Here is a 19,506-nt window from a genome sequence, read left to right as displayed (position 1 = left end):
CAGCTTTTGGGTTTTGTTCAGCATCCATTAAACACAAACTGCTACATTTTTAAGGATTTGCAAAACATGCCCCAAGCATGGGAACCAACTCCTAGGGGCCATGGGGGCTTCGACCCCCACAATAAAATATTTGAGGGGGCTGGGCGCCCACAAAGTTGATGGACATTCCTATTCAAATGGTGTGTGTGCACTGCGTCATGTGATTGATTGTGAGGGGCGGAGCTTACCTGGAATATTTCATTCAAGTTGACACCCTCGCTCCAAGAGAGGCGGGTTACAAGCCCACAGCCAATCAGTGCAAAACTCAGCTGGTGTGCAGGATTGGTTTTACCTGAGCTTGATCAGGTTTTACTTGATAAATGCTTGATAAAGTCCAAGGAAGCCTTAGAGGAAAAAAGGGAAACCAAGAACTACAGGGAAACCGTATCTCTTTAACTCAGCTCAGCCATTTATCCTAATAGCCGGGAGGGCGTAAATGATTTGCTGTATTAGCCATTTGGATAATAAATAAGAGTGCTATTTACATAGATTATGATGTCCAGTGGGTATAACAACAGCAGAACTGAGAACATAATCCAAAGTTCCTACCCTGCGTGGCCCGAAGGCCTGCTAACCGAGATAACACACAGGAGACAGAAATGCAGAAAGAGCAGAAGAAAAATCAGCTGCATTGTATGAATAATAAAGCACGGTTGTTTCTGATAAGGCCTCCAGTATTATCGTTATGGCTGAGTGGTTAAATACACTGGGGGAACACAGAGAAATCTGAATATCGAGGGATAGAGATAATGGGAATTCTATAGTATTTTCTGCCTCAGTAACAAGGATGTAAAGGAAGCCTATGCAAACTTCCTAGAGCAGTAAACAGTGTGTGTCTGTTTGCAGACAGCAGCACTTGGTGCTCCAGGAAATAGGCACAAAAGTCTTGTGTGCCAAACTATCACAAGATTGTGCATAATCGGATACGCCCCTTCCTCCTTGTGCACATGATTAAGAAACAACCAGGTTGGCACAGGCTCTTGAGTGAAATCAGGGGGTCCAGAACAAACTGTGCTGTTTATCTTCCCAAGTAACCAGGTCAGATGAAATCGGTGGTATGTGAAGAGTTTATGCTGCTAAGTGAAATGTGCAGCTATTATGCTCATGGGACTCTCTCCCTTGTGATTTGTTAGCAAAGATGGCTTGATCTAATAATTTATGCTACAGCATACATCAATACACCCACATGCATACGCTGCACCTAAGATCTATGTAGCATTAATTAATGATGTAGTACTAAAGCTGGTGAATTTAATTAAATTCAAATACAATTTATATATTCAACAAAAGTGCCCTTTTTAAGGTGCTGGAGGGTGGAAATTTTTGCTCGTGTTTAGAACACCATCATGGATGTCTTCTTTTCATTTTCCAATGCATCAACACACTTGAACATTCAACCATAGCCAGTACCTATTTTTAAATCCCTCCCCCACTTATTAAAATTCATCAGCTGAGATTGCAATCCTAACCTCACATGCCTGGGAGTAACCCCAGGGAATTCAACAGGATAGGACATATTTCTTGGGAAGACGTGGTAGGATTGCAGTGCAAATCTTTCTTTCATTTTTTTCGTTCTCCCTTTCTTGTTTCAGGATCCCAGGACAGCTTTACAGTTGGCACATTAGAAACATGCAGTAAGAAACACCATAAACCAACCAAATTACTGAAGCAAACTGTAACTTTATGTTCAGCTGGTCTCACATGGGCATTTTTAGTTCCCCCCAAAAGACTTTAGCAAAACGATGTGACTTTAAATGGCGCCAAAATCCCAGTAGTTTGTTCGTGGCTCTGCAAAGTAAATTGGTTAAAACTTGCAACCCTTAAAACGCATGTATATTTGTAGTCTGATTAAGGGCTCATCCAGCCTTCCAATTATCCCATGCTTTTCTAGCAGTCTTCTACTTGACTTGCACTTTCCAAGCATGGTTCAAAGCAGTTCCCCCCTTGCCCTGCTCTTTTCCCGGGGAAAACCCACTCTTTAGCTCTTTTGAGCCAACATCATTCTGGAGAAAACCTGAATTGCCATTTGTTCCAAGTGAGAGCTGAAGAGCAGTTTTCCTCAGGGAAAGCAGTGGAACAAGAGGAAGTGTGGATAAGCCCTAAGACGAAAAGATTGTTTCACATTCCTAGGCCAGGATTCGTATTTGGCAAAGAGACTCTTTTTAGACCAGATGGTGTCCACCTCTCTGCATCTGGGAATGATGTCTGGTTAATGGACACACAGGACTTCACAGCCCCTTTAATCTCATTTTCCCATTAGGAATGCTTGGAGAGGGCTAGTAAATTCTGCTTTAACAGGAGAGTAAGGGAAACATTTCAACAGGCGTTTTTTAAAAGTAGGCAGCAGCCTGACGCATAACCTTGAAGGCTGACGTTTTGCACAGATAGTCAAATCTAATGATACGTTCACAGCATGTTTTGATAGTAGTGAAGGACACCATTTGGAGATTAATTCACAAGAAGTGAAGCTTCTTGCTTCATAATATAACAATGGAATAAAAAGCTTTAGATGGAAAGGAGGACGCCCAGTTGAGTGAAATGTCCTTGCTTGTTGTCTAGATGCTTCTGATAAAGTCTGACCTCAGGAAAATTCCTCCGAATGGCGTCAACATTTCCATCTGCTTTGTTTGATATTTGAAAGTCCTCTCTGACAGTTTTCCAGCTTGGATAAAGGGGGCATACACCCATCACCCCCAAAACCTACCAGAAGATTAACTTGTTTAGAGCCTTCTTGGTACACATGAAAGTGACCTCAGGCCTTTAGCCCACTGGATTTCACTGAGACTTGAATCCATGAGGCATTTACATTTTTCCAGCATCTTCTGAACTGTACAGATGTTTACTTTGGAGTATGTCCCATTGAGATCAATGAAGCTTACACCCAAGTTGGTGTACATGGGATTGCTATTTTAATCTGTGTGGAAAAAAGGCATGCAACACTCAAACTATATTTTATTGTTATTGGGAAAATCTTCCCCAGCTAACACAATCACTCAGGATTGGATTGTTGCTTGGAATGTAGTTGTCTTGCACAGATGTCATGGGTATCTGTTGAATCGAAGCATCTGTTATAACCAGAGTTATGTTGTATGTCACAATTCTCTCTTGCACCATAATGGAACTTTACCTGTGATGTTTTTAAACAACAAAGGTTTCATTCAGGGGCCTTTTTCAACTGTAGCTTTCTGTTAGCCTTCAAAGGCAGTTGGTTTACTTGAGCCGAGGAGCAGGTAGCCTTTCCATCTTTCCTCTTGCAAACATGCACAAAGGTCTCCTATTATTTCTAATACCCTCCTGCCATGTGCACTAAAGAACACGCAAGATGAATTTTGTGGTTGGCCATCCCAAAAAGTTTGGAGTCTAGTTGGTTCTGGAATTGTACTGAAGTGATGTAGAGCAGATGCCAAAGATAACTCTGAGATAATTCTGATGTGGAATGGCTGGTTGACCAGCAAATCTAACACCATTCTCCTCCCCCACCCTTTGGGGATGCTGTAGCTCTGGACTTCCTGCATCAAGGAGTTTGGGCCAGATGGACTAAAAGCATCACCTCCATTTCTTTGATTCTACACAATGAGAGTAATGAAACAGATAGGGAAGCAGCCTTATCTGCCCATGTTCTGTAAGACACATACTAAATATGGCCAGCCATGCTATACGCAGGTCTATGAAGTAACGGCCAATAAATCATTCCTCTCCACTCCATCCACCTGATGTTTTCCAAGGGGTGAGAAGATCTACCAGCTTGGGAAGCCTCTTTAAGTCACTGTAGTGCTTTTTCTCAAAATCTTGCTGGTAAAGGGGTTTTCACTTGTCACCTATGACATCTGTTGCCATTGCTTGGATCATTTCAGGCTCGTTTGATTGAGGATGTGAACATAGTGATAAAGGCTACCATGTGTTCTTTAGATCCATGTGTCTGTCTTGGCTGATCTTAAGTCCTGGGATTTCTTGGAATTTAAGTCATGATAACACATCTTCCCTGAAAGGCAGCTTGCTCTCTATTACTTTGCTATATGCAGCCACAGCATAACATTGTGTGCATTTTTAGGGGAAACCAACCAGTCAGGAGTACATTGCTTGGGCACATACTGAGTGATTGGTATGTCCTTTCTTATAGGAAGAACCTGAGAACTGGGAGGCAAGGATTAGTGTGTAAGCCACAATGTTGCCTGCTCTTTTAGTTCAGCATAGAGACTTTCCTAGATGTCCATCGGAAAATCAAAACTTATTACGGTTCAAGCCAATCCTTGACCTTTTAACACCTATCGACCATCGACTATCATTTGTAAAAAGCTGTCTGTTTTAAACCAGCATTTGTTGGTTGGTTGGTTTGCAGTGCAGAGAGGATACAATAGTCAGCCATTTACACAGACCGGTCATTGATATTTCCTAGACAAATGTTTGACTTCTAATTAAGCCTCGGAGTGTACACTGATCTTAAGGCTTTATGTCTATCTGACACCATTGATTTTCAAGAGGAGAGAAGTGTTTTATTCCGCCCGTTCCGCTATTCATTTGGCCTGCTGTTATTTTCAGAGACAAACCACTCATGAAGATTGATATCTGCTCTGCTTGTAGCATTGGCCACCAATACCTATTTGATCTTCAGTGGTGAGATTCTACAATAAGAGCAGAAGCCCCTGAAGTTTAGGAAATTGTGAATGATGTGCAGAGTGGATAGGTTAGTTGCCCTTTCTCAAATAGGGATGAGTGAGTTGATCAAGCTTGTATTTTTGGTTTTCCTGTCTGAAATTCACTACATCAGTTTTTTGGCAGGGGGATTCAAGTCCTCGTGAAAATTCATCAGAATTTTAGCACAAATTTTTCTTAATATATATTGGCCAGATGAATCTTTGGCCTGGCCTTGCTAGGTTTGAATGATGAAATCTGGAAGCAGAGGAGCAAAGCACAGGTCAGGACTTTGGTGGAACTGGAAGCCCTGGCAGATGGCTCACCTGCCACTTCCACTTGCCCTGATGCTTCCCCCCCAGGAATACCAACTGTTTACCCCTGAATCGGGGCCAACGTCAATATGGTTTTCTCTGGATTGACATTTGCTCCAGTTTAGAGGGTTTTCCAGCAGAAAGTCGCAGCGCAAAGGCGAAAACCTCTCAGGCCCATGCCTGGAAAGTGTGGGACAAGCAGAAGACCACTTGGACCCGTTCTTTCTACACAGGGGGCAAGTGTAGATGTGCCCAGAGATGAGCAAGTTTAGGATGAAGATACCTTAAAACAGAAAGCAACCTTCATTGGGCAAATTCTGTGGTTTACTGGTTTCCTAGTCTGTAAGCTGTTAGAGCTAGCTTCGTGGATGGACAAATGAAATAAGGAAACCAAGCATAGCATTTTTGTTCAGGGACTCACAGACCACACAATCACATGCCCTCCATGGCTCTGCTATATAGCATCCTTTGTTCCTGCTGCTTCCCCCTCCCCACACATTTGTCTGGGGACCAGACTTATTCAGACATACTTATTCAACTCGGGAATGGGTTCTTGTAACCCATTAGATCCTGGAGGAGATCAATTGTGTGGAAAAGGGAAAGGATTAGGCCTTTCCCTCCTCTCCATGATGGGTCCACGTCCCGCCCCCCAGCACTAGCTTGGAACTTGCATTTAAGGAATCATTGGAGCAGACAGATTTCTAGCATTCTTGTGGAATAGGTATCCATTTGCTTCTTTAACTTCCCAGATCTGACATCTAAATTGTCAGCGGCCCTCCACCACCCAGCTTCGCCTCCGCCACATTTTCCCATGGGCTTTTCTTTCTCATCTACTTGCCTGTCACTGCTGATTGATGTAACAAGGCAAACCTCATTAATTTATGCATAGGTGTTAATGTTTTGCTGGGTATCAAAAAGTACCTCAGGTCCTCTTGCATGAGAAATCTGTTAGTTTGAATCTGTCATTCCCTCGAGTCTTGCAGATCAAAATCTATTACTCTCCTATGCTCAGCTGTTGGCCCAGTCATCTAGGCCATAATGTGATACCTGTTTTTGTTTTATTTTGGAGCCTGATTCAGGGTGCTTGGGCTTACCTTTAGGGTGCTGGTCCTGAATGCTCATGCAGCTGCAATATCTGTGGTTGTGCCTTCTCACAGATGTACCTCCCTGGGTACTAAGATCAGCTGATGCACAGCCTCACTCGGCACCCCTTCTGTTTCTACTGAGAGCTGTAGGGTCTTTTATGCAGTGACCCCCTTTCAAAAGTGATTAACTTCTCCTCCATATTGTAGATCTTGCCTCGCAGAAAATGTTTTTGTCTATATTGCTTTTGAACTTGTCCTCATCTCTGTTCTTAAGCTGGGTGCAGCTCTTTTGTGTCTTTGACTTGTGATGTCTTGCTGTTATCTGGATATTTTGTTTACCTGCATAGACCCTCGTTTAACCAAAGGTCAATGCAAACAATGATCCATCCATCTATTGTGTTTTTATCTGCTGCTCTGCCTATATGCACTCCGGTAATAAAATATGACTCCTTTATTTACAAACACCTGCCAAGGTATGTGCACCCTTCAAAACCCTCCTATGTGAAAAGCTTTTAGTGCTGCTCCTTTACAAAGAAAGCACAGATAAACCGAAACGCAGATCTGTTATAGACATTGTTGTGTATCTATAGGCAAGCTATTCAATTTCTCACCCCATGAGCACATTCTATGCAAAGTGAGAGGAAAGAATTCCCAAACTCTCAGCAAAACTCCAAAGGAGAAGAGTTTGGATTTGATATCCCGCCTTTCACTCCCTTTAAGGAGTCTCAAAGCGGCTAACATTCTCCTTTCCCTTCCTCCCCCACAGCAAACACTCTGTGAGGTGAGTGGGGCTGAGAGACTTCAAAGAAGTGTGACTGGCCCAAGGTCACCCAGCAGCTGCATGTGGAGGAGCGGAGACACGAACCCGGTTCCCCAGATTACGAGACTACCGCTCTTAACCACTACACCACACTGGCTCTCAGGAGAGAATGTCTTGATTGTGTCAATCATTTTGAGGTGCTGGGATGGAAGCAGAGTATCATTAATGAGACAGCTGCATATTTCAATATACTTTTTTAAAAAGTCTGTTAGAAATATTTGCTGGAAACGCCATTAACATTTCCAGAAAGGAAAATAGGAAAGAGACAGCAAGTCGTTCTGGCGATCTCTAAATTTAAAGGGTGAATAAATATAGATTGCTTTCATTTCTTCCTCTTTTCTAGACCTGTCTCATGCCAAATGTTAGAAATTCCTATCTTGAATATGCTCTTCAAATGAACCTAATAAACTTGCGACCCTCCCAGATATTGCTGAGTTCCTACTGCCATTAGCCCCCGGCCAGCATGGATGATGGGTGTTGTAGTCCAACAACATCTGGGAGGGTCACTGGTTCTTCGCCCCTGCACAAGTCACTCTTTATGCAGTAGAAAGTTACCTACCAGTACACAGCTGTTTGCTATGGTGGTGCAGCAGAAAGTATGAAGAGAAGGCTTGTGTCTGTAATTCAGTGAACATACACCACACATTGGCCAGTCACAGCTTTTCAGTCCATCTCACCTCTCCTTGTCTTTGGAGACATTTGTTTCCCCTGAGCTCTTTACAGCTTTCATTGCAAAATGTGCAGCAAACATGTTGACCAAATAGATGCAGTGGGAAGGTGAACAGCATTTCCGTGCGCTCTGGTTTCCATCACAGTGTTCCAGAAGCGGTTTACTTTAGTCATGCTGGCCGCATGACCTGGAAAGCTGTCTGTGGACAAACGCCAGCTCCCTTGGCCTGAAAGCGAGATGAGCGCCACAACCCCATAGTCACCTTTGACTGGACTTAACCATCCAGGGGTCCTTTACTTTTTCCCCTTTACCATCAAATAGCCCCAAACAATGTACCCATTTATTCACTGAAGGCATTGGTTGCCAACATCAACACAGTTTAGGATTCTTGAGCTTTTTTAAGACAAACTCCTTGAGCTCCCCCAACACCAAAAAAAATAAATAAAAAAAAATGCAATTTTCAATTGGCTTGCCTAAGATCCGGGACAAAGCACCACCTTTCAGAAATTCCCCCCAGATGGCCATCTTAGAAATCCCGGTAATGTCCAGGAAAATCCGGGTGTATGGCAGCCCTAACACAGTTTGAAGCTGGCTAATGGGCACTGCATTGACTGGCACAGCTTAGTTTCTCTTAGGGCTGCCATTTTCACACATTTCTGTTGGATAACCTAACACACGTACAGCAGGACATCTGACTCGCCAAACTTTAGCTTTTGATTAGTCTCTAGGACATGATGGCATCAGAGATAAATCTCAGGATCTGACAGTAACTGGACTACAACCCTGAATAAAAAGAAAGAGAGTGCTTGTATCCAGATACACTTGTAAAGCTAATAATTGACACTAGTGGATTTTATTGAGGCCTAGTGTATACAAAAAAACAACAAAAAACAACACCTTTAAAAAACCTGATCAGATCATTCCTGGTCTATATCCCCTAGGCTGCAGCTGAGTGTTTGAATGTCCCCTCTGAAAAACAAAAGCAAAACATCTCTACAATATCAAGGAGAAGGCTAGGTTGCAATATTCCCCTCTGATTTTTAAAAAAAATGTAATTTTCCCCAGTCGTCGTCTGGAGTAATGCAGTCCAAGAATAGCCTGTCATATGATCTGCTGTTTGTGTAAACTGTCTTATTGGCTCATTTAGAAATAATGGAAGCTAAGAAAAAAAATCAGAAGTATAAAGTCTCCTAGGGAGGCTTTCATCGTGATTCTGGAAAATTGGGAAGAGCTAAGTAGACTTTGAGGCTTTTTTTAAAAAAATGCAGCTCTATAGCTTGCATCTCTGGACATGAAAATAGGTGGCAAAACTATATTGTTATCCATGGGCGGGGGGGGGGGGCGTTGAATTAACTTTAGAAAAAGGCACACCGACCCAACACTGCAATATCTAACATGGATTCTTTAATGCCATGCCCTTTTCTCTCTGACAGTGTCTGATGTTCTCTTCAGCTCTAGCTGGAACGTTTGTCCTTAAAAGAGAAGGAGAGGATCATTCAGGGTCTCCCCACCCCTTTCCTCCACATCCAAGCTGAGACGTGTCTGTATCCTCTTCTAAAACAGTTCACACCGATTGCTAATATCGCAAATATTACACTGTATTTTGCTGCCTCTTCTGTATAGCTGAATCTTCAGTCACTAGCTATTTTTGTGAGATGGCAAGGGGAGATAAGTCTCTGGCCCCTTGAAGAACCCCAGAACTCCAGGAGGCTGTCACCAGATAAACCTGCTCCCACATGAGCTGTCCAGGAAGTGGTACTGGCGGAGGACAGGCAATAATGGCATGGCAGCTAAAACTTCAATATGGTGTTCAGCCCGCCCAACACTAGAAACAGTAATGGCCAATAGGAAGGAGGCACCGGATGTTAAGTCAGTCTATTGGTCCTCCCAGTTTTGTCTTCCGTATCCTTGCCCAACCTGGAACTCCTTCAGCATCAGGGAAGGGGAGAAACCCGTGACCCTGAAAATGCCGTTTGTCTCCAACTCCTAAATCTCTTAGATCAATTGGGTACCTGATAAACATTTTATTAGGTCTTGTTCCTGATCAGTCACTGCCGGTTCAGACCCCATGAACGTATATGTGAATTTAGCATTTACAGTGGTACCTCAGGTTACATATGCTTCAGGTTACAGACTCTGCTAACCCAGAAATATTACCTCGGGTTAAGAACTTTGCTTCAGAATGAGAACAGAAATTGTGCTCTGGCGGTGCAGCAGCAGTCCCATTAGCTAAAGTGGTGCTTCAGGTTAAGAACAGTTTCAGGTTAAGTACGGACCTCCGGAACAAATCAAGTACTTAACCCGAGGTACCACTGTATTTATTTTTTTGCACTGACCTGCATCACTTTACACACACTTCCATTGAACTGCATTTGCCATTTCACCTCCTGTTCACTCAGTTGGGAGGGGTAGTTTTGGAGCTCTTCACAATCCCTTTCGTTTGAGCAACCCTGAACACTCAGGGTCATCAGGAAACCTGGCCACCTTGTCGCTCATCCCTAACTCTTGAATGTTTATCCACAAGTTAAAAAGCACAGAATACTGATCCTTGAGGGACTCTACTTTCTATAACTCTCCATTTGGAGAAATCTCCATTTGTTCCTATTCACTGCTTGCTGCTACTTAACCAATTCCTGATCTGCAAGAGGACCTCTCCTCTTATTCCATGATTGCTAAGCTTTCTCGGGATTCTTTGGTGGGGTACCTTGTTGAAAGCTTTTCAGAAGTCCAAATACACTTATATCCAGGGCTTTTTAAATAGAAAAAGAGGTGCCGGAACTTGTTTTTAGGGGGAGCACCTGCCCGCAGCCACTTTCAGCGTCATCAAAATGGCAGAATAAATCCCATTGCCGCTGCCCTCAGACTCCGCCACACCAATTGTTGTGCTGCCCCAATTGCCATAATGCCTGCCGCCTCTGACACAGCCATGAGCATTTAGGAATGCAGCGCTAAAGAGTTGCCGGAATGCATCAGAGAGGTGCTGGAACTCAGTTCCGGTGAGTTCTGGCTGAAACACCCCCCCCCCCCCGCTTGTATCTTTATTTATTAAAATAAAGGGTGGTTGTCTACCACCCTTCATCCAAAGATCACAGGGCAGTCTACAACATAATAAGAGAGCACAAAATATATAATAAACGAAAACAAACCAATGACCCCCCCCCCACAAACACATTTCAAAGGCCATGTCAATCAGCCAAAGGGTTGATTACAGAGAAATGTCTATACCTGGCGCCAAAAGGTATGTAATGAAGGCACCAGGCAATCTTCCCTGCTTGTTGATGCACTCAAAAAAACTCTTAATGGGTTCATAAGAAAGTACTTCCCTTGCAGAATCCCCTTGAAGAAGCCATGCTGGCTGTGCTTCCGCAAGGCTTGTTCTTCTGTATGTCTGGTTATTTTATCTTTAACAATGCTTTCCACCAAGTCTCTGGGACATATGCTTTGCTAACCGGCCTGTATTTTCCAGAATTCCCCCACTGGATCCCTTTTTAAAAACTGGTGTCGAATTGGCTACTTTCCTGTCCTCAGGTTATGGAGGCTAATTTGAGGGAGAAGTTACATGTTTCTGGTAGTAGATCAGCAAGTTCGCGTTTGAGTTCTTTGAGAACTCTTGAGCGGATGCCATCTAGACCCAGCAATTTGTCAGATTTTATGTCACGACTATCTGCCTCAGCTCCTTGGAAGCATTGTCAGATGCATTCTTTCACATGGATGAATTGTTAAACGGTATCTTTATTCATATGAGGTATATGGGGCTATACACCCAACCTCCATCAACATCCTGTATTATGTGCTGTCCTTGAGAGACAAAAGCTTACTTCACTGTTAACATTGTCCTTTCCCCTATCCAACACCCACAGAGTCTCATGAAAAGGCTGTGATGGAAAACAGGATTTCATTTTCCCTCACTTCCGTGCTTTGAAGGATTCCGCACAGTCACACCACAGGTAAGAACAGTTATGTTTTGTTTTGCTTTAATTAAGGGTGATGTTTAGGGCTGTGTTTATTTACAATACAATTATTGTTCTTTAATCTTTAAGACTTTTAGGAAGTAGTCATAGGTCAGTGCTAGAGCATTATGCAGAAGTCTCCAATCCCTGGCTTCTCCAGTTACAATGATCATTTGGCAGGTGATGGGAAATACCTTTTTTTTGCCTAAGACCCTGGACAATACTAGGCTACATGGACAAACACTTTGAGCTGGTGCAAGGCAGTTTCCAAATTCTGCACTAAGAGCTGAATTCAACAACCTGTGCAAATTAAGCAAATGTATGTAAACATGCTTATTTTGTGCATTTCTGCTTTGTTTACTTACTTCTTTCATATTTCAGGGTTTGGGTCCTAGGGTTTTTGCTAGTGATGCAGTGAAATGCTCAGAGCACTGTCTGAAACGTCACTTCTCAACACCCAGAAATCTATTCAGACGACCACCATGAATTTTACTGAAAATTTAAAACATACCTGTGCACATTTACCTGGAAGTAAGTTAATTGAACAAAGGGTGCTTACTTCTAAGTAGACATGTACCCGCTCGCACTTTAAATATCCTAGAAAGGAAGTGAAATAATCTGACAGATCACAGTTGATTTTACCACGAAAACACCTCTGTTTAGCATAATGCTGAAAGGGGAGAGGAGTTTTGTTATGTAATGAAGAACCTGAGTCCATTTGAATTGCTGAGTTGGGTGGTGCTGGGAAGATTGTGAACATTATGTTAGGTTAAAATGTATTTATTGGTTTAAAACTGTCTGTTCAAGAGCCCAAGGCAGCTAAGAGCAGCACATTTAAAACAAATAGCATGAAAACACAGTAAAATACAGTGGTGCCTCGCAAGACGAAATTAATTCATTCCGCGAGTTTTTTCGTTGTGAGTTTTTTCGTCTTGTGAAACACCACTGCATTTAAACACTGACAATGGCGGGGAGGGGCGGGGAGAAGCAGGACAGCTGCCGCAGCCGGTACCTCAGACTCACCTGCGTGTTGTGGCCACCGTGCGACGCGGCTGCTGGAGGGCGGCGGGGCTCAGGAGCGCGACTCTAGCTGCAACGCTGGCTGCTGGCGGCAACGGCTCTCTGAGGGGAGCGCGCGAGGGGGGTGGATAGCGGCGCGAGGCAGCCGGAAGGTCGGCCGTCAGCCGGAAGGTCGGAGGGAGCCGGAGGAGCGGGGAAGCGAGCGTGCGTGCGTGCAGTGACCGTCGCCATGACAGGAGAGGCAGGGCCGTTTCGTCTAGCGAAGCAAGCCCTTAGGAAAATCCGTCTTGCGAAGCACCTCAGAAAACGAAAAACCCTTTCATCTAGCGAGTTTTTCGTCTTCTGAGGCATTCGTCTTGCGGGGTACCACTGTAGCATAATAAGACAGAAAACAGCGAAATTACTCTAATTGCAGTAGATGACAAGTCACAATAGACACCGTCTTTCCACAGAGAGCTCCCCACAAAGTCTGGTTTTAACCACAGGGCAGAATGCATGTAATGATGGGGTTAGAGTGGTTTCATTCAGGAGGACCGTTCCACAGCTACGGAGTCAGGACTGAAAAGGACTCACTTCTTGTGTCTACCACTACATCTCAGTCAACATGGAGGAACATGCACATATTTTTCTGGGTGGAATGCACCCCTGGCTGGTAAGGCCCCAAATATGAGCGGCAGGGAAACTTTGAGGTCATGGCATTTTTGTTTTGAGCAAGATTTTAAGCCAACTGGATCTGGTGGGGCTACTTTTCTCTATCAGCATCCTGTCTTGCTTATCTTCCAGCAACTGTTGTTGCCTGGAAGGATAACGGGGAGATTTCTAGATCCTCGCTGTGCATAATTTAGTGCCGATAAAGCTGCTAGTGCAGATCTTTAAGTACAATGCCAGGATCCGTACATATCTGAAAATATCTTTTTGCAGCCATAAGGGGCAGAATTCCCTGTTAGAAAAACGTAATGAAAGCTGAAATTTTCCGGAAACTGAATATTGCCTTGAGTACAAGGTTTTCATGCTTTTTCTGACCTTGCATACAGTAATACATGCACACGGCCCTGGTGGAGCTTTGCGTATCTTCTGCGTGGTTCCTCTAATTCTACATAAGGAACAAAAGCAGATAGGAAGACTGCTCCAGAACCATAAGAGGATAAATTCCCTGTCTGCCCATGTACAGCCCCTGCTTGCTACACACTTGCCTCTATATTTCCCACCCTGGAGCTATTTAAAAGCAGGCACTCCTCAAAGTAAATCACAGGCAACTCCACTCCTGAACATAGCTGTCAAGTGTCCCTTATTTGAAGGGACAGTCCCTTATTCCAGGGCCATGTCCCGCTGCTGTCCCTTATTGATGGATGTCCCTTAAATGTCCCTTAAATGATGTCCCTTAAATTTCAAAGGAGGTAGCTCCTCTCCCTCCCTCCCTGCCGGCCAGGGAGGAGGGAGGCTCCAACTGTGTCGCTTGGCTGTGTTGCTCACCCAATAAGAAGTCTAAGAACGATTGGGAGGTGGAGCTTGCATGCCTTGTGTGTGGCTAGTTAATGCAAGCTGAGGGGGTTTTTGAATGCTGGACGCCATTTTGTTGCACGTGCTGCTGCAAACTTTGCAGTGCAAAGCCAGGCCAGGGAGCCATCTTAAGTTGAGGCTGCATAGGCCTTGTGGTGCATGTGATTCAGATTCTATTCAGTTGAACCTCTGGTTACAAAGTTGGTTGGACAGTGTTCTCGGAGCTACCAGCATGAATTTGACCAGACTGCAGGAGGACAGTAAGACTGGAGTGCCTGGAACAGGTGAGGCTGCAGGTCCCTTATTTTGGCTGCTGGTCCCTTATTTTCAAGGCTTCTGGTCCCTTATTTTAAATCTGTAAGTTGACAGCTATGCTCCTGAATGATTCATGAGAGTGCCATTAAAATGTGCGCTCATTTGCTATGCATTCACAATGGTGTAACAATGCAACAGTGCAATTGTTTTGCCATGTCACAATAAACTTGCTTGCTAGAGTATTGTTTGAAATATTTGATGGTGCTTTTCCAGGTGGCTTTTGAATTAGACTCAGATTTTCAAATTTGAATCAGGAGGGGTGTAAAGCAGAGAAACTAGGATCCCTCAAATTTAATTTCGCACAGATGATCCCAGAAAGGTGCCATCTGTTGTACGTTGACAAATACAGAGAAGATTTTAATGGGATGTAGATATTCTATCATATGTGATAGATATACAGATAAGGCCATCCTCTACTGAAAAATGTTGATTGCACATTTAGAGAGGCACAAATGTGAAGACTTTCCTTCCCAAATTGATTGGGGTTGGTTGTCCAATGTTTTTGTGGTAGGGTACCTGGTGGCTGATTCAAGATTTGTGCAGTTTTAATTGCAAACTTCAGATAAGTGCAAATTTCAAAGGATAGCTCCTTCTTTGGTTTGTGCATTATTTGGCAAGTGCTTTGAGATTAAGCAGTATATGCATCTTGTGAAATAAAGCTAATGTTAAAAATTCCAGCTTGCTACTCCCTGTTTCTATATTTTTAGATATTACAGAAACATCACAGTGATTTATCAATCTTTCCTCTTGAGAAGTAGGGTGGGTCAGTCTATTTTAGGTCTGTGTCACTTTCACACGCTTTCATTCATAAGTCTGTTCATGGCCTTTCCAAATCTATCTATGCTTTAAAAAAACAATCTACATGAAAATTCAGGTTTAAATGTGTATTTCTGAGTGCATAGATGTGGTTAGTAGATGCTTCTTCCAACAATGAGAATTGTGTACAGGGAGCACATGGTGTTTTTGTGCAGGGGCAGTAGTAATGTTTGCTGGCAGCCGGCATGACAAACCAACAGCTGTTTAACAGCTGTCTCTTCACCTCTCCTGTTAAATTGCCCCAATTTTAAACCCATAGAGGTTTCAAAGTGGAGATTCTCAGGAATGCCTTGATTAAATATCTTCTACCCCACATTTCCACAGGAGGTAGGGTTGCCATATTCTGAAAAGTGAAAAACCGGACAGAGTTGTTAAGCTTCGTTTTGCTGCTTTCCTTTTCTTTATAAAGATTTTTTAATATATAAAAATAGCCCAACTTGCCATACATCCAGGCTTCCCACAGACATTTTGCCGATTCAGCAAAAATCCACCTGGACACCATTTTTCTGAGTGATTCTCGGATGTATCTTATGGCAGCCCTAACAGGAGGCCTTATGTCAGGGCAGCCCAACTTTTCATACCAAGTGGGTCACAAGAGTACTTTGGTATGGAACCTGCGGGCTGCACACTGCCTTGTCGCGTGGGGAGGGGAATGAGGCCAAAACTGGACACTCGCAGCCTTTGCACTGCCTGTTGGACTACCCTACCTTAGGTGGAAAATGTCCCATTTGGATGAGGGCACCTAAAAGGTGGGAACTCCAGGCTTAATTTTGATACTGGCTGTGTTGTGTTGAAACAGGCAGCCACTGAAATTCTTACAGGCCTAGAAGTAATAACACCCACTGTTATGCAAACCCAAATGTAATTGTCCTCTCTTGCTTCCTTAGTGAGTTATTACTTCTAATACTCTAATGCTCGTAACAGTGACTAAAAGCTCTTCATACCATTGTTACACAAGTTAGTGACTAGCCTGTGTCTCCAGGCTTGCAAAACAAAATCATCCTGTGCTACATAACAGGCAATAATACAATGAGCACAATGTGGAACTGTGTGGAAACTTTAAATTTAATCTACTGAAGTTTCCACCCATTGCTAGAAGCAAAGGGCATCTTCAGTAGGTTCTGTGATAGCACTGAAATGATAATTTTTCTGTCTCAGCCCTATTGTGGGGGAGAAGCTTGCTCATGAGTAGCCCATCAAGGGCCTCTTGGTGAGGGGATGGCAGTCAACCGATTGAGGTTGAATCCTGACAAGGCAGAAGTACTGTTTCTCGGGGACAGGGGACTCCTTGGTTCTGAATGAAGCAGCTGTACCCCTGAAGGACAAGGTGCACAGGCTGGGAATCATTTTGGACTCATCACTGTCCATAACTGTCCAAAGTCCAAAGTCACCTTTGAAAGTGACTTGGAAACTACATCTAATCTAGAATGCGGCATCTAGAAATGACTGGGAATTGCCGCCTGGACCATATAGCACAAGCCCTAAAATATCTACATTGGCTCCCAGTACGTTTCTGAGTACAATTCAAAGTGTTAGTGCTGACCTTTAAAGCCCTAAATGGCCTTGGCCCTGTGTACCTGAAGGAGTATCTCCACCCCCATTGTCCTGCCCAGGCACTGAGGTCCCCTGATCTCCAAGGGTCTTCTGGTGTTTCCCTCATTGTGAGAAGTGAAGTTACAGGGAACCAGGCAGAGGGCCTTTTTGGTAGTGGCACCTGCCCTGTGGAACACTCTCACATCAGATGTCAAGGAAAGAAACAACTATCCTATTTTTAAAAGACATCAGAAGGCAGCCCTGCTTAAGGAAGTTTTTAATGTCTGATGTTTTAGCGTGTTTTTAATGTTTTGTTGGGAGTCACCCAGAGTGGCTGGGGAAACCCAGCCAGATGGGTGGGGTATAAATTATTATTATTTATAGAGGAAAGGTCTTCCTCGGGAGGTTGTGAACTCTCCTTCATTGGACGTTTTTAATAAGATGTTGGATGGGGAAACCCAGTAATGTGGGCATCATCATCATCAGGTCAGCCCTTACATAGCCAAATGGACCTTCCCTAGTGTGAGCCCTGAAAAAGAGAATACTGGAGCGGCAAGCTTGGAGGAATCCAAGGTCTTCAGCGGTAGTAAGACACATGCTTTGCTTGCAGAAGGTCCCAGGTTCAGTCCCCAGCATCTCCCAGTATGGCTGGGAGAAGTCTGAAACCTTGGACAGCTGCTTCCAGTCTGTGTAGACAATACAGAGCTAGATAGGCCAGTGGTATCACAGCTTCCTCTGTCCATAATCAGAGAGGTAATGGTGGGGCTAAAGACAGGTTACAAGATTCCAGTGTCCTCTCAATGGCTTATAAGCCAGTGTGGTGTAGTGGTTAAGAGTGGTGGACTCGTAATCTGGTGAACCGGGTTCGATTCCCCGCTCCTCCACATGCAGCTGCTGGGTGACCTTGGGCTAGTCACACTTCTCTGAAGTCTCTCAGCCCCACTCACCTCACAGAGTGTTTGTTGTGGGGGAGGAAGGGAAAGGAGAATGTTAGCCGCTTTGAGACTCCTTCGGGTAGTGATAAAGCAGGATATCAAATCCAAACTCTTCTTCTTCTTTTTATAAGCCACAGAGCAAGTAATGGAAAGTCTAAGGAAGGCAGGTGCCGCCTTCTGACAAATGAGAATGTTATGTACTCTCCTTCATGATGAGCAGGTCTTCTCTAGTCAGACAGGATGACAGAGAAGGGAGTGTGTTCCTGACGGAAGCAAGGAACAGCTTTCCGAAACCGTGTGAGACCCTGTCTAATGCAACACCCAACAATTACCAGTTAAAATTTGCTCCCACCAATCAATCAACTAAAGCTTTAGTTGATTAATCTACTGATTACCTGTTGATTCGGAACATTTTTTAACTTTCTCTGAAGTCCAAAGGGCACCTAGAGCAGCTTGCCTACAATCAGTTAAAAGAAGACAGACCCTGCCCACAGGGTTCCTCTCTAAATGACAGAAACATAAAACGGAATTGGGGTTGGGAGGTTGAAAAGGACTTGCTGCCCTGAGCACTTATTTTTCCACATGAAAACTGGTATTGGTCACTGCCAGAAACAGCGGTAAAAGGCTAGATGGAACTTTCGCCTGATATGGGTAATTTTGTCTTTTTTAGGTCCCACACCAGGGGGGAGACGCATGCTTCCAATCCTGTTTCCTCCAATAATATGTCAGAGAGTTCTGATAATAAAGCTAGAGCAAAAAGAAAATTACTGTTTGCCAAAGCACAGTAGGATGACTTGTGCCATTTTGTTTGGTAACTTCCTCAACATTTTCATCTCAGTTGCCCTAAAAAAGAAGCTGAAATCAAAATAAAATAAATAAGTACTGTATTTTTTTTAAAAAAGAAACCTTTAAAATGTTACTTCTTATAACTGTTGAATTAGTTTTACCTCAGAATGTAAACTCCATGGCAAAAAATTATTATTATTATTATTATTATTATTATTACAATGCTGAGATCAGTTTGTAGACCCAGCAAGCTATTTCTTCTCTAATCATGTAATGCTGTAACTGCATATTACATTATTTTCTTTAAAAAATACAGACCTGCCTTAGAGTGTCTAGACAGAGGAATACTTGCACAATCAAAGCCATTGCTAAGCACAGTTTATGTTGTTACTGCAGGGATTTCTGGATGATGTATACATGGAGATTTACATAGGTTATGAAAAATTATTAAAGACTTCCTGCATGGACGGCCATCAGTTGTAGCCTGATCCTAAGCGTGTTTACTGAAAGAAGTCCCACTGGCCTCATTGGACTTACCCCTTACTAAGGGTGGAGGTGTACATAATATTTAAAAAGAAGTCATAACAGGTTCTTCACCTACGATGTGTGTCATCTTTTCTCTTGGCTTTGCCATCCATATGACAGATTTACAATCTACCAAGCTGAACTTTCGGTCAATGGTAAATCTTGCCCCTCCCCCTATAACTCAGGCAGATTGTTTATATTTTTAAAAAAGTTTAAAGCTCCACATGTAATTTGGTTTGTTAATACATTCATTCAAGCAGAGGAGAAGCTTCTCTGGGGAGGGGTGTTTATGTTGTCACAGGAACTGGCCAATTCACTCCATTCATAGCCTGCTTTCACTGCAAATTTGCAGAGCCAAGTTTTTCAGGGTTCAAGGAAAGGTCTCTTTGTGCTCGAGAGTGAAAAGGTTCCGTTTGTACTGAACACAGAGAGAACATTTCCAAACTGGCCCTGCTGCTCTGCAAAGGTAAAAGCCTATTTATAGCTCCAGATGACCTTAGCATCCCCACACTGATTACTCTTCATTTGATTACTAAATGCTCTCAGCCAAATGTGTACACCCTGGC

At 43.5% G+C, this 19,506-nt stretch overlaps 1 protein-coding gene across 2 annotated transcripts in view; it reads left to right on the top strand.

Moving 5' to 3' along the window:
• Positions 1–19,506, top strand: part of RAB27B (RAB27B, member RAS oncogene family) — a 112,711-nt gene that overhangs the window by 32,999 nt on the left and 60,206 nt on the right. For both annotated transcript variants that reach the window (XM_083403224.1, XM_083403225.1), the window contains exon 3: positions 11,421–11,507. The gene's annotated coding sequence lies outside the window, so the exon portion shown is untranslated. The remainder of the gene's footprint in view (positions 1–11,420; positions 11,508–19,506) is intronic.

The sequence above is a fragment of the Podarcis tiliguerta genome, assembly GCF_965153285.1.
Source record: "Podarcis tiliguerta genome assembly, chromosome: 11".
NCBI classification, from domain to species: domain Eukaryota; kingdom Metazoa; phylum Chordata; class Lepidosauria; order Squamata; family Lacertidae; genus Podarcis; species Podarcis tiliguerta.
Note: the sequence above shows the minus strand (reverse complement) of the source record. Positions and strands in the feature narration are given on the sequence as shown.